Raw genomic sequence first — 14,898 nt, 5'->3', positions numbered from 1 at the left:
GGAGGGCTTTCGGGCCATCCAAAACACAGAAACAGGTTTTTCCTTAAGGTTCAAGATGACTCTGAAATCAGCTCTGCCAATGCAGTCTGGACATTCCTCAGCTCCAATTTACATAGAGGGCAAAAAGAAAGAGTGACACTCTCCCCTCCAGCCCCTGAAAAGCCCTCAAACTGACACAACCAAAACTCGAGGTTAGGTGCAGAAGGCTGCTTGGGAAATGTAAAGAGAAATCAGCCCAGATGTTGAAAATAACATAGCTGGTCTCCAAGGTAATATTGAAAATCAAAAGTGAGTAGCAGGGGCTTCCCTGGTGGCGCAGTGATTGCAGGTCTGCCTGTCGATGCAGGGGACGCGGGTTCGTGCCCCGGTCGGGGGATCCCACGTGCCGCGGAGCGGCTGGGCCCGTGGGCCCGTGGGCCATGGCCGCTGAGCCTGCGCGTCCGGAGCCTGTGCTCTGCAGCGCGAGAGGCCACAACAGTAAGGGGCCCGCGTACCGCAAAAAAAGAAAAAAGAAAAAAAAAAAGTTAGTAGTAAAGTTGGTGTCAATGAATATGGATTCTGTCCCAGTATTCTTTGTCAGATAGGCACTTCATCTCAATATTTCTTTAAGCTTCCTGCTCTGAGACAAAATCACACCTCATGGCTCTTAACAGCATGGTTCTTAACAGCAAGGGCTCTGCAATACTCACAACTGATTGTGCTCAATCAATGAAAAATGACTGTAGCTACCAAGAAAGGGGCCTCTTGTTTAATCATCTTTTTATTCATAGGCACCTTCCTTCTCTGCCCTATTCAATAGCTCGGCTCTCCTCAAGCTGCCTCTTCCCGGGCTAAGTGCCTGACTATGTGACCATGCCAAATCCTCATCTATTTCTTCCTTGCTATCTTGGGTCCCCCTTTCTTTGCCCACACGCCAGTTTAGTTCTGCTCGTCTTCTAGGAAGATGAATCTCTGGCGTTCTCACCCTGTAAGAGGGTTCAGTAAACACACGATTTCTACTTCTGGGATTCAGCGCTCACTGTCTCTGCAAGGGTTATCCTCTTTTACTTAGATGGGTAACTTAGTTTCCTTAGGATTACTTACTTTACTTTACTTTCATCCTTTTAATTGCTTTTTCAATACATCCAGCCCAAGTCAGATCATGTTATTAAAGAACCTGGGATATGGAGCAGATAAGCAGCAATTTATTTTTCTCACCCCTTGTAAATGTGTCTTTTTTTTTTAACATCTTTATTGGAGTATAATTGCTTTACAATGGTGTGTTACTTTCTGCTGTATAACAAAGTGAATCAGCTATACATATACAGACATCCCCATATCTCCTCCCTCTTGCGTCTGCCTCCCACTCTCCCTATCCCATCCCTCTAGGTGGACACAAAGCACCGAGCTGATCTCCTTGTGCTATACAGCTGCTGCCGACTAGCTATTTTATATTTGGTAGTGTGTATATGTCCATGTTACTCTCTCACTTTGTCCCAGCTTACCCTTCCCCCTCCCCGTGTCCTCAAGTCCATTCTCTATGTGTCTGCATCTTTATTCCTGTCCTGCCCCTAGGTTCTTCAGAACCTTTTTTTTTTAAGATTCCATATATATGTGTTAGCATACAGTATTTGTTTTTCTCTTTCTGACTTATTTCACTCTGTATGACAGTCTCTAGGTCCATCCATCTCACTGCAAATAACTCAGTTTCGTTTCTTTTTATGGCTGAGTAATATTCCATTGTATATATGAGCCACATCTTCTTTATCCATTCATCTGTCAATGGACACTTAGGTTGCTTCCATGTCCTGGCTATTGTAAATATTGCCGCAATGAACATTGTGGTACATGACTCTTTTTGAATTATGGTTTTCTCAGGGTATATGCCCAGTAGTGGGATTGCTGGGTCATATGGTAATTCTATTTTTCGTTTTTTAAGGAACCTCCATACTGTTCTCCATAGTGGCTGTATCAATTTACATTCCCACCAACAGTGCAAGAGGGTTCCCTTTTCTCCACATCCTCTCCAGCATTTATTGTTTGTAGATTTTTTGATGATGGCCATTCTTGTAAATGTGTCTTGTTGATGGTTTTTGCTCAGTGACCCAAGTAATAAGTGTTCCTGTTATGTGGTGGTTGAAACAAGCAGAGAAGGTTCTTGTCTAGGTAAACCATGGAGCCCACACAGAAGCAGTCACACAGAAGCAGTTCATCAGGCAGAGTCAGCTTATGTTTTTATTTGACTACAGATGATAAAGTAAAGAAATTCAAGTAAAACTATAAAGGATGCCAGACAAGAAAAACCACTAATTAGGGAAAGGGAGAGAATTTCTTTCTAAACGTGCTCATTAAACTATTTTGACTTTGAAATGGAAACAGAATACTAAAATATGGAAATATTCACATTTGTGGTTTTATTAGGGCCTATTTAGATTTTTCAAACACTAGGCTCTTTTTTGAAAGTTCTTGACTCAGCAAAATATGGATGCATTGGACCAACCACTTTTTCTTCCTCTGTTTTAAACCCATTTGTATTCCAAGAGAAATTTAATCTGTACATTTATGATTCATTTGTGCTTAACTTGTCAAAATGTTAAGAGCTGTTTGAAATAAAAGAAGCCTTTGGATTCTGATGCTTATATAGTTTTTATCCTTAGAATCAGAAAGCCACGCCTTTGCAGAGAATCAACAATCTGACACCCTATGGGCAAAGGCATCAGATATGAGAAATTGCAGGGCTCAAGCAGATAACAGATATAATGCTGTTACTTTGAATTTTAATATACAGACATACATATATAACACAAGTAAGCCTTAAGCTTAACTTTCTTTAAGCAAATCATATAATTTAAATGGTGATTTATTTTAAATTAAGTTTCTAATTATTCCTTTCGTTGCAGGGCTACTATGCAATGTTGTTTATGTTGTGTACTGCACAATTCTGGGAAGCTCCATTCTCAGAAACAGCACAAACCTTCACAGTGAATCTGTTTCCTTGTATTCTTAAATTTTGTTTTTCTTTTCTCAACTCAAAATTCAGGCAAGAGCATCACCTAGAAATATCACCAAGCTGCAATATCTTTATTGACTAGACCAAAAATTCTATCTTGACTTGCCAAATTTGCAAGGACTTACAAGTGTTTCATGCATATTAACCTAACATAGTTAGTGTCTGGTGAATTCATAATCAGGCTTTGGGTTTAACTCCATATTCAGTTAACTACGTCTAGATATATGTCTTTGGAAAAGGTCTTTTACTTCTTGGAATCTCTGCGTCTTCAGATGAGAAATTGGGATGACTCTATCTACCTCAGAGAATGCCAGCTGTGTGGAACTAACAAATATACCATGATAGGGCACCTTGAAAGCTCAGTGTGAATGGTCCACAGAGTAAGTCAACATGGGTGGGGTCTCCTGTGCTTGGAGCCATCAGCCAGAAGGGGAGAGTAGGCTGGAAGCTTTGGGAGATGGCCAATTGGTATAACCAAAATGGACTGGTAAGTGATGGAATAGACACTGGGGGAGGTCAGAAGAAAGAGAGCAAGAGCAGTGTGTGAAATGGGAGCTGTGAATGCTTAGGAAGTAAGGGCTCTCCTTTTACATGAGGCCTAGTTCAGCCTGTTGGGCGATGTATGACTCCTAAGAGGGCTGAATCCAGTAAGAGCTAAGAATATGATGCATTTAATGTACTCAGCACAGGGCCTGAACTTAATAAGAGATGTTAGCCCTATAGCCCTTTCTAGGGCATGGATTCACTTTACATGGCAAAGGAAGTGCTACAAAGGACCTAACTCATAAATTCCCACTTGCCAAACAGTGGGCATTGGTTGGGTTTTTTGCTCTTTGCTCCATTGCTTCATTTTGGAATCTGCCTTTTCCTTACTTCATGTGACTCTAGAGAGGTTCACAATCATAGGGTCCTGCACTGACAACTATAGAGGGAGACACATGATCCAAGCTGATCAGAGTCTAACTGTAGATACAACCCAAACAGTGGCAATCAGAGTACTTTTTTGGAATTAATAGGATGCTGAGATAAAAAGGACCTCTCTGCCTCTGAGATTGCAAGATGAAAGGAGCACCCAAACCAGACATTGTTGGGGGCCAAAACAAAGGAAAACAGAGTCAATAGATTTTTATAAAAGAGTCAGATATCACCTGGATCCCACTGTGCCTGAAGCCCCAGACTTTGCAATTACATAGACAATTAGTTCTTTTCTTTGGCTGAAATTAATTTGAATTGAATTTCTATCCATTACAACCAATAGACCTGATGGCTTGGTGGGGATTAACCCTGAGCATTAAACTTTGCCATAGAATATATAGGAAAGCATACCGTTTCCTCCTTTTCACTATAGATATTAATCTAAACTGTTTTCTAATTAAAATAATTAAAATCGAATTGGACTTCTGTTCTTGAATGAATGGATAGTTACTGGGATTTATTCCGATGTCCCCAGTATAATAATCCTTCCGTCCTCTGGGAAGATGAGGACACTGGTGAAGACAACCACAGGCTGATGACAGCGTAGGCACTGACTGTGCCTAGAGTCTCCCAAGACAATCAAGGGAACATGTAGAGTTGAGAGTCAATCCTGTGACAGGGCAGCAGGTCCTCCCAAAGTCAATGAGAAAAGTAAGGGTCTAAATGACATGTCTTAACAAAGGAGGAAGCTGAGGCCTATATCTAGATCCTGGGCATGGAGTCAGAAAATTAGAATCAACAGTCAGGGAGGTGGGGGGACCAGTAGATTCTGTAGGCAGAGCAGGAAAAGCCTGCGATAAAGCCGCACCATTGCTGGATCTATATGCTCTCCAGGGTATTGTATAGATTAGGGACAGTTGAGTTAAAAGGTCAGGGCAAGAGTAGATGTCTATGGGCTATACTATATTGTTAACTAGGGTATAATCACAGTCTAAACACAGAAACAGAACAAATGGTTATAGGGAGTAAACATTCATCCATTTACTAATTTATTTATTAACATATCATTTCTATTCTAATCAAACATATATTGAGCATTTGGCATGTACATAGTGTGGTACTAGTGAAAGAGATGGAGAAAAACATAAGAAATGGTCTTTGCCTTCTCAAAGCCACAGTCTAATTAGGGCTATCTTGACATGTGCACAGATAACTAGCATATAAAGCGGTATGTGATGGTTAAATGTCATCCCAAAGGTTTGACCACAGCAAAGGCTGTGAAATTCCTAGGGAGGTAGACATTATTCTCAGGTGATAAGAAGAGGCTTCTTAGAAGTGGGAGGATAAAGCTGGACAGGTAGTCACTATAATGAAGGAAGCTCTGGAAAGCAGATTGTGCTCTGCTAATCTGGGCAAGGTCTTAGTTACTCTGAATCTCATTTCCCCTGCTTCATAATGGAAAACAATATTTCATATACCCAGGGTTACAGTCAAGATAAAATAAGTAGTTCTGGACTCCTACAGCCTCACAGGGTCCCCACGCCCCAGAGTGACTCAAAAGGAGCAAAATGACCAGGAGCAACAAAAAAAGACCTTGTGAATGGAAATAAGGGACAACCCAGCAGCTGGTTGGGTATGTGGGTCACTTCGCTTTTCAGTCTGGTAGGACTTATATGGTGCTGAGGACCGAACACCAAACCCCTCTCCAACATCCAAGAGCCCCATGCTGGAAATATATCAGCAACTGTTCCTCAAGAGCTTAGATATCACTCCAAGGAAAACAGGGTCAGAAGCTCTGAATTAACTGAGACTAAGTTCTTGGCACTAGACAGGGGCCCCAAATAGGAATTAAGCTATTTTAGAATATGTGAAAAGTTATATTGCTTGGACAACAGGGTTCAGGAATTATAATTCACACCAACTAATTCTGTAAAGCACACACAGACCACCAACATATACTTGTTCTCTTTTCCCGTTCCCCAGCATTTCAAGGAATGATATAATTCTGAATAGAATCAATAAAAGCAGAGCTATCAGGTACAGACAGCATTTTACAGATCTGCCTTTATGGCTATAAAAATAATTCAGAGCACACGTTTCTCCTGATGGTAGGAAAGTCATTTTACTGCCACATAGAAAGGACATCACATTAAAGAAATCATTTCTGTATACTTCCATGTATGGCTTCTCATATCAGAGAAGTTGACAAAATTGTGACTCATCGGTGACCCATTTTTGGAAAGTGTGAAAATGGGATCAAGCGTCCACTTATCCATGAGCAGAGCATGTGTACTCCAGGGAAGAGAAAATGTCTTCCTCCGGTGACATTTAAGAAAACGGCAGGGACAGCTATCATTCAGTGTGGGTTGGCTGCAAAGGAGCTCCAAGGCAGCGTCATTGTTTCCGAGATCAGGGAAAGGGGCGGTTCCCCGGGAGTGAAGGAAACAGGTTAGAGCTGACAGCAGCCACACCGCCCTTCCCCATCATGCCCTTCCAGTTCCCCAGCCTTTGCTCTCCCCATCGCCGCCTCACCCCCAAGGACAGTGATCATCGGCTCCTTTTCCTTCCTTTGAATTTCTTCTTCAACCCCTCGCTCAAGTTGACAGGTACACAAATCTAAAATGCCTCCCCCAAATAGAAAAAGTAGGAAAAGCTTTCCAGACTGATAGATGGTGGGAACACTGAAAGCCTTACTCCTGATTTCCCAGAAGTTTTTTAACCCTAGATGCTGATAGTTTGTATTAGACTATAGGCAACGTGGAGTTTGCATTAGTTTCTTGAGCTTGATTTAATGCAGGCAGATAAGAAACGCTATTGTAATTCTGAAAATGTCTTAACTCCTTATTTATCTAGCATCATCACAAACGAAATGTATATCTATTAGTTTTATGGACAAGTGATCATTACCCTTGAAGCGTGAACACTTCTTTTTCATCTGAAATGTATTCTATAATTCCTTCACTTAATAAATACACCCTGTTAAGAATTATTACCATGCTCCTTGTTCAGCCAGGCCCACTGAGCTGGACTTCAGTGGCTGAATTTTGCTGAACTGATTTTGTGCTGTCGAGGAGGGCTAGGATGCAGGTCCTCAAACAATGTCTTCAGACCCCTGTGCAACTCTAATCTGTGAGGCATCTTTCTGTCACATCCCATGCAATAGCATCTCACAGGCAGAGTCACCGCTGGACAAAGCGAATATCAGGGTTTCTCTCTGATAGTAACAAACTATGAACAATTCCAGAGGAAGAGTAGGAGAGCAAAGTCTGGAGCAAAAACAGCCTAACCAGGTAAGGAATCGAGGAAGCTACTGGAAAGAGGTGAGAGCAACCGGCCTGGTGAAGTTTGGAAACCTGCTGAATGCAGTCTGCTAGATGAACCAGTTTTTACTGGCCCTTCCACATGCAAACTCACTTTTGCTCTAAAGGCTTCTTAAAGAGAGCCATGATTTTTGACACTAGCATTGACACCACCTTTATCCTCATCACAAGCTGTTGATTCGAGATGTTTGGTTTTCTATAGTCTCCCTCAATCCTCACTGCTTCCAACCTGATGTCAACTGTGATGGAGAAAGAATGAAGGGTGCCAGAAAAGCCACACACTACACACACCCACCAACAGCACAGATATCCTAGCTTGTTCCCTGTTGCCCTGATTCACCTGTCCTTCTGATTCAGTATGTCAGATGCTGGCTGGGGTGTTCTGTCCTCTCACATACTGAGGTGTATGGCCTTTGAGAGAATTATTTCCCCTCACCTCACCAAGGAATATTTCACTTGTTTAATCAAGTCACAGCTGTGATCCAAGCAGTGTTTCTAGAAGTTCAAAACAAAACAAAACAAAATAAAAAAATCTATTCTCCACCCTACAACCAGAGTGTTTTCTTAGCATGCAAATCTGATCATGTAACTCCCTTTCAGCAGCTTCTCACCGTCCTTAGAATAAAGTTCAAGATGCTTAACAGGCCCTGCAGGGTCCCAGGGACACTGCTCACTCTTCTATTCAGCTTCCTCACCCATCACTCTCCCCTCACTCTCCATGCCCACCAGCCATGGGGTCCCCAGTACAGGCCTCAAACCAGCCCTGCCCCCTCCTGGCCCAGGGCCTTGTCACCCACAGTCCTCCCCACCTGTTAATGAAGCTCCTTCCTTGACACACAAACAAAACCAAACATTCATCCTTCAGGTCTCAGCTTAAATGGTCACCCGCCAAAAGACTAAATCCCCTTGCAGTAGCTACCCAGCCCTCCCCCAACCCTGAGATCCATCAGTCTTGCAACTACTCATCCATCAACTGTCAACCCTTCCTCTCTAAGCTCCATGAGGATAGCGATGGGGCAGATGCAGGCCCCTGAGCTTGTACCCTTGGGGGAGGGGACTGGCTCTTTAAGAAAAACAATACAAAAGTACCTTACTGTGCACATTTTACAAAAAACTTATAATCAATTGTGTGAACACTTTCCTCAGGCCTCTCCCAGGACCTCAAAAGGGGCTGAGCTGGTGGGGACACAAAGCTTAATCTTCTTTAGCTTCATGCTGACTCTGCCTCTGGGCAGGGACTACATTTGTTTTGTTCACTGCTGTGCTTCTGGCACCTGACACAATTTTATTTGGGTGACTATTATCTATTAATGTTCTAATTACTAAATGAGGAAAAGTAGGAATTAGAAAATCTATATTTTTTGAATATGAATATATTGAATATAAAGTATAGTATATACATTTACTGGTAGAACTATGTAATCCCAACAGGAATGAAAGAAGCACGTTAGCTCTCTGAGGGTTGAGCAGATCTTGTATGAAAAGAAGATAAATGATCCTTTCTCCTCCATGAGGGAAGGTTCGTGGACAGGCTGTCAGAGAACTGGGCTGTGACCACACCAGTTTCAGGCTGATTCCAATCTTCAGCCCTGACTCTGTGGGAAGAAATCTGAATTCTAATTATGAGGTCCTTAATCCGGGATGCTTGATGAACCCACAGTGCTTGTAAATCGGGAATATTCCTTTCTATGTTCATGTTTCTGGGAGAGGAATCTTGCTTTCGTCAAATTCTCAAAGTGATATGAGACCTCCCAAAACATGAACAATGACTTCAGATTAGTCCAGGAAGTCTGCATGGAATCAGGGGAATCAATTTCAGTTCAGACAGATGAGGGTTCATATCCCTGCCCTACTTCTTATTAGAAGAGGATCTTCACAATCCACTCGACTTCTGTGTCTATGCAAATGTATAATGGCCCTACTAATGTTACTCACAAGGTGACTGCAATAGTATGTATATATATATCTACATACATGTGTGTATATGTACATAGACACATAATATATATTGTCTGGCCAAGTTCCTGTCTCATAGTGTGCAGTCAATCATATGTGTTCTCTTCCTTTTTAAATAAATAGTTTTTCAATCCTTAGTATAATCTCTGTACTGGAGGTTAAATTATTTAAGAATAATATATACATTAAACCATGTATTCATTTAAAAAGTTTATTCAGCATCTACTCTGTGCCAAGCACTGTGCTTGGCACTGGGCAGGGGGTAGGATAGGAACCAAAGATCAATAAAATAATTAGAAGGCATAAAGGCAAATCAAAAAGACTGAAAAAAGTCAAGAAGTAGTTTTGAAAATTTCCTACCTCATGATGATTATGTATTCTCTCTTGGAGATGAGCCCCTTTGGCTGTCTACATTATTCCAAAATATCTGGGTAAAAATGGAAAAATATAGTCAGTCATGTGGCTTTTTATGCAAAGGATAGCAATCATCCAGATGTTTCCAAATATTCATGTGTTCACTGTAATCTAGACAACCGTTTCGGAGGATTGAAATTTTCATTCTCAATGAGATGGCACTGCTTTGGGTATACACAGCTTTGCCAGTTTCATGTTACAAACCAACAAATATCCTGTCTCTGACAAAGGCCAAGTGCAACTTTGTGCTTGCAAAGCAAAACAAACCCCTCCCCCCCCAAAAGTAATGAGAAATTATGGAAATAAGTGGGTCTTAAAGCTAACATATAATTATTCAGGATTAGTCTCTTAGTCCCTCTTTCTTTCTCTCTCTGTCACACACATAGACACATGTTAGCCCTGCTCCATCTCACTCTCCCCACCGCCAGCCTCCCTCCAGCCAGCCCCACCATCATTCCCAGATAAGTGAGGCTTCCTCAAGCACACAAGTGCTGACCAGTGTCCCCTATACACACCTAGGCCTGCCAGATAAAATACAGGATGCCTAGGTAAATCTGAATTTCAGAAAAACAATAAATAAATTTTTAGTATGAGTATGCCCAGATAGTGCATGGGACATACTGGTTCTAAAAGTACTCTTCGTTTATCTGAAATTTGGATTTAACTCGATGTCCTGTATCTTTATTTGTTAAATCTGGCAACCCCACCCCATCCCTTCCTGGAGTTGTAGACTGGTACCAAGTTACTGCCACTCTCATTCCTTTGGACCTTCATGCCATTTCCACCCTGGCATGTCCCAGTTCCCAGGATGGTGCTTTTTCTCTGGACCCCATTTCAAATCCCTATGCTACCAAGCCCTACCTTTGGAACACCACCATTGTAATTACCCACCACTGTGCTTGGCAGGGCTGTCGCAACTCCCAACTTTTCTTTCTCAGGTAGCCAGAAATCTTTGTCACTGGCCCCTTCTCCACTGGTGACCTCTGCTATCACTGGATCCCTTCTCCACCTGGGTCCCCTCCTACTTGGTGGGACTGTGACAGAACTCTGACCCCTGAGCAGCCTGCCCTGTGGCTGCCCTGACCCACTGCAAATAAATTTCCAGACTCCCTGATAGATACCCAATAGGACACTACACCTAATTCACATTAGCCATGTTAAGGATTAGTTGAATTCACAAGCTAAAATGAACAAAAGAAGAGGGTCAAACAATGCAGTCAAGAAGAGACTGCTTGGGCTTCCCTGGTGGCGCAGTGGTTGAGAGTCCACCTGCCGATGCAGGGGACACGGGTTCGTACCCTGGTCTGGGAAGATCCCACGTGCCGTGGAGCGGCTGGGCCCGTGAGCCGTGGCCGCTGAGCCTGCGCGTCCGGAGCCTGTGCTCCGCAGCCGGAGAGGCCACAACAGTGAGAGGCCCGCGTACCGCAAAAAAAATAAAAATAAAAAAAATAAAAGAAGAGACTGCTTATTTCCTAAGAAGAAATGTAACCAAATGGGAAAATATTTAATAAACCAATAAATGAGTTAATAGTTGCACAAAATATAGTTTATCTCAGAGCCTGCAGTTCAATCACATAAGCACTCATAATATCAAAGCTTTTTTTATTTCCTCTAAATTTATCAAGGTCTCATTTAATTGCTATAAACACCTAAAGACATGAGCAAATTAATACATAAAATTGCAGGATTTTAGGTGATACATATTCATGAATGCATGTTGTTGTGATCAGACAAATAATGACCTGAGACATTGATGAATTTGGTAGAAGCAAAAGAAAAACATAGCACACTGTTAGAATTCTCTGCAGATCACAGAATGGAATATTTGATAAGCCCTACTCTAAGAGATCATTCATAATAATTATTGTATATCTCTAATTCTTCCAGGAGAGAGATCAGCAAATGTTTAATCAGTTAGCTTCATAAAAATACTGTCCCCAAAGCACTTGAAAGCCAGATCAGTGCTAAAGAATGCTGGCTTCTTGGAAGCCTAATCCAGGCCCTGTTTCTCAGAATCAGTTTTACATTCTTACTGGCATTCTTGCTTCTATATCTACTGCCACTCAGAAAGGACTGACAGTTTTCCAAGCATTTGTGGGAATCTCAAGTTACAGCTGTTCCAGAGTCTTCAAAATAAGTGCCTTTTATTTGGATGGAAATATATAGCATGTGTTGCTCACCCAGAGTTGCTGCAGTGTAGTTATTTTTGAATCCCCAGCCTGCTAACCCCTCTTGTCAGAACCCATCCATACATAGCTCCTGTTCATTAAACTCTTTGCTCTCACCCAAGCAGGCAGTGCCCCTGTAAGCTGGAAACTGCACTTAGTCTGAACATAGCTGGACTGGTCCTGACCAAAAAAATGAGCAAATGCTTAAGGCAGACAATCAGGTTGAGAAGCAAAGGCACAGACTGACAGATGCTGCAAATGAGTCTCAAGAAAGGGTGAAATTACACAGCTCACATATAGGAACACTAATTAATTTCAGCTGATCTCAGAGTAAACCTCAGAATCCTTCTCAACACAATATTCTAGTCAGCCATTTCCAACCAACCTGGAGCAAAAAAGCACTTCAAAGTTATTTGCCTCCCCTGTTCAAATTGAGGTCAACCTGAAAGTTGGGCTCTGGAATAAAACTACAAAAACACTGCCACCACAATAATACTTTTAAAGGATTTACTATGTTTCAGAAACTATGGCATATATGTATTTGTGTGTATATCTATATGTATATGTATACATATATGTTAATTCACTTATTCCTTACAAAGCCCTATGATGGCTGTCCCTTTTTGTACTGTCCCAGTTTGTAATAATTTGCTCAAGGTCACATACAGGAGGTTAAAGGTCAGTATTCGAATACAGGACTATCTCCCTTCACATCCTGTACTCTTAGCCATTGTGCTGACAGCTGGACTACCATTAAGTGGGGAGAACTTGACAGCTGCTTATGTCGTGTGACTTCAAGGGATAATGGGAAAATCCTCTCCTCACATTTTCAAGCTCCCCCTCCCAACACAGATCTGTTTGCTTTATTCAGAGGGAACAACTGGTAGAGGGGTGAGAGCATGAAATGCAGAGTCCCAGCTCAACCGCTACATAGTGGTCTGACTTTGGGTAAGTAGCTTAGCCCTCCTGGGGATGATTATAATGATAATACCCCACAAAGTTGTATGGGCATTAAATGAAACACTTAGAGAATCACATTTTGAAAGTGGAGTTGAGTGTGCAAGGGTTAGTCAGTATTATTAAGACCCAGAATTAGATAAAGTACATGAGTTCCCCCAAAAGTATTTGTATTTAGACAATGGTATTTACCCTGAGATTCTGAGTGAAGTCTGGAGGGGGGGTGTTAGTAGCATTTTGGGAGATGGAACATTAGGGGTCATGAGGAAGGGGCATAAGGCTGCCTGACATGGCTGGAGGTGGAGAGAGGAAGCTGGGGCTCCTGCTTTCCACTTGTAACCTTGGGCAGTGATGCAGCTAGAACCAGCATCCCCAGATGCTCAATACATAGACTAGATTTGCCCACCACCTTTGTCAGAAAATTCCCAGCTATCAGACACTTTTCAATTAGCTGTTGTAAAATACAGATGGGATCATTAGAGATTAGTTACTATCCATGGAAGTGAGGACACAAGCACAGGATCCCTCAGGAAGCACCTAGCAGCCTGAGAGGGAATCAGCACTAAGAACAAGTATACATACTCCAATCCCCAGGGCTTGGTCAGTGTAGAGCAACAAAGGGAACTTGGAGGTTCTTCCATGTTCATCTCACCCCTTGCCCAATAACCTCAAAGGCACCCTATAGAGTCTTATCTCCATTTTTAGAAAAAGTCCAATCCTCTTGGAAGTCAGTCAAGACTTCTGTAGGGGGCACTAACTGCTGTAGTCTGGCGACATTTCATCTCTTCTCTGTAGGCACTTTGCACTTTGTGTGGGGAGCTTTGGTTATGTGGACAGCCACTGGTTACGTGGCCAATACAAGAGATGACCATGCAACCACCTTGAAAGCCACTCACACTTGTCTGGATCACTCACAGAGCCTTATTTCGTAGCTGCTCCGTAAGATGAATCTAACTGAACTGGATAGGATGCAATGGCACTGAGTTGAACTGAATTTGAACCAGTTGAACTGGCTGCCTTTTCTAACCCTGAACCAGGTAAGGTGAGAAGATCTCTGTTTCCTTTCAGCCAGTGTCTCAGACCAGCCCTATCGATGCACCCTTTCAGTGAATGGAACACTCACCTGCCGAGTTGCGGGAGTTGTCTTTGATAACACTTCCTCTCTTTCACCTTTACCTCCCATCTAATCCATCACCAAACCCTGCCCATTCTTATCTCACACTCACTTTTAGGAAACCTTCACTTCTCTCCATCTTTGCCACCACAATCCTTCCCCAAATCACTGCCATCTCTTACCCTGAGTCCTCATGCAGCCTACAGAATGGTCTCCCCATGTCTATTCTTGCCCCACTCCCCAATCTAAACCCTGCACTAAAGCTAAAATGATTTCATACACACACACACAAAACAGCAAAACACCAATATGATCGATTTCTCCCCCAGTAAAACCAAAGGGCTTCCCTCACCATTAGGATGACTATAAACGTCCTCTGAGCACAGCCTGGATCCTCCCTCCTGGACTCATGCCACTCTGGCCATGCAATTCCTCAAATGCTCCCTCATGTTTCTTAGCCTTTGCTCACATCATCCCCTCAGCCTGAAACACCTTTGCTCTGGACTCCCATCCCTGCCCCACACTTTCCTACATCTGATGATATAGAAAAACATGTCCTTCTTTCATGCTATAGCAGGTATTACAGCTATCCACTCTCCTAGAGTACTTTTCTCTTTCTTCATAATGCCTATCAGACTTTATAAGTATATAGAGGTGATTATTTTTACTAATGTCATTTCCCCACTAAGCAACAATCACCGTAGAAGCTGGGACTATGTCTTTTTGGCATACTATTTCTCCCCAGGGTCTAGCACTGGGCTTGACAGATGATAGGAAACAAGAGCCATTGTTGTTGCATGTTGTGTGGAGGGATACCACTAGCTCTGCAAACTGCCAATGGCGACTCGGAGAGTAGGAGAACGAAGAAGCTGATATAACCCACGAACTTCTCACTCCACCCCTCCTCCCATTTGGAGCTTACTCATTTCTGCTTCGGAAATTTTGGGATTACAATTTACAAGGGCACTCAAAGGTGGGCAACAATACTGCAGGTCATACAAATACTCAGTATGACTGTTGACAAGTTTTTATTACTGTGTGGAGTATGTTAGAATAGTTCATTCC

General features: G+C 42.4%; 1 long non-coding RNA gene across 1 annotated transcript in view; it reads right to left on the bottom strand.

Moving 5' to 3' along the window:
- Positions 1–14,898, bottom strand: part of LOC141278468 (uncharacterized) — a 237,433-nt gene that overhangs the window by 162,206 nt on the left and 60,329 nt on the right. Inside the window, exon 2 of the long non-coding RNA XR_012331224.1 lies at positions 9,541–9,607. This is a non-coding gene — a long non-coding RNA (uncharacterized lncRNA). The remainder of the gene's footprint in view (positions 1–9,540; positions 9,608–14,898) is intronic.

This window comes from Tursiops truncatus, chromosome 4 (assembly GCF_011762595.2).
Source record: "Tursiops truncatus isolate mTurTru1 chromosome 4, mTurTru1.mat.Y, whole genome shotgun sequence".
Classification (NCBI taxonomy): Eukaryota; Metazoa; Chordata; class Mammalia; order Artiodactyla; family Delphinidae; genus Tursiops; species Tursiops truncatus.
Note: the sequence above shows the minus strand (reverse complement) of the source record. Positions and strands in the feature narration are given on the sequence as shown.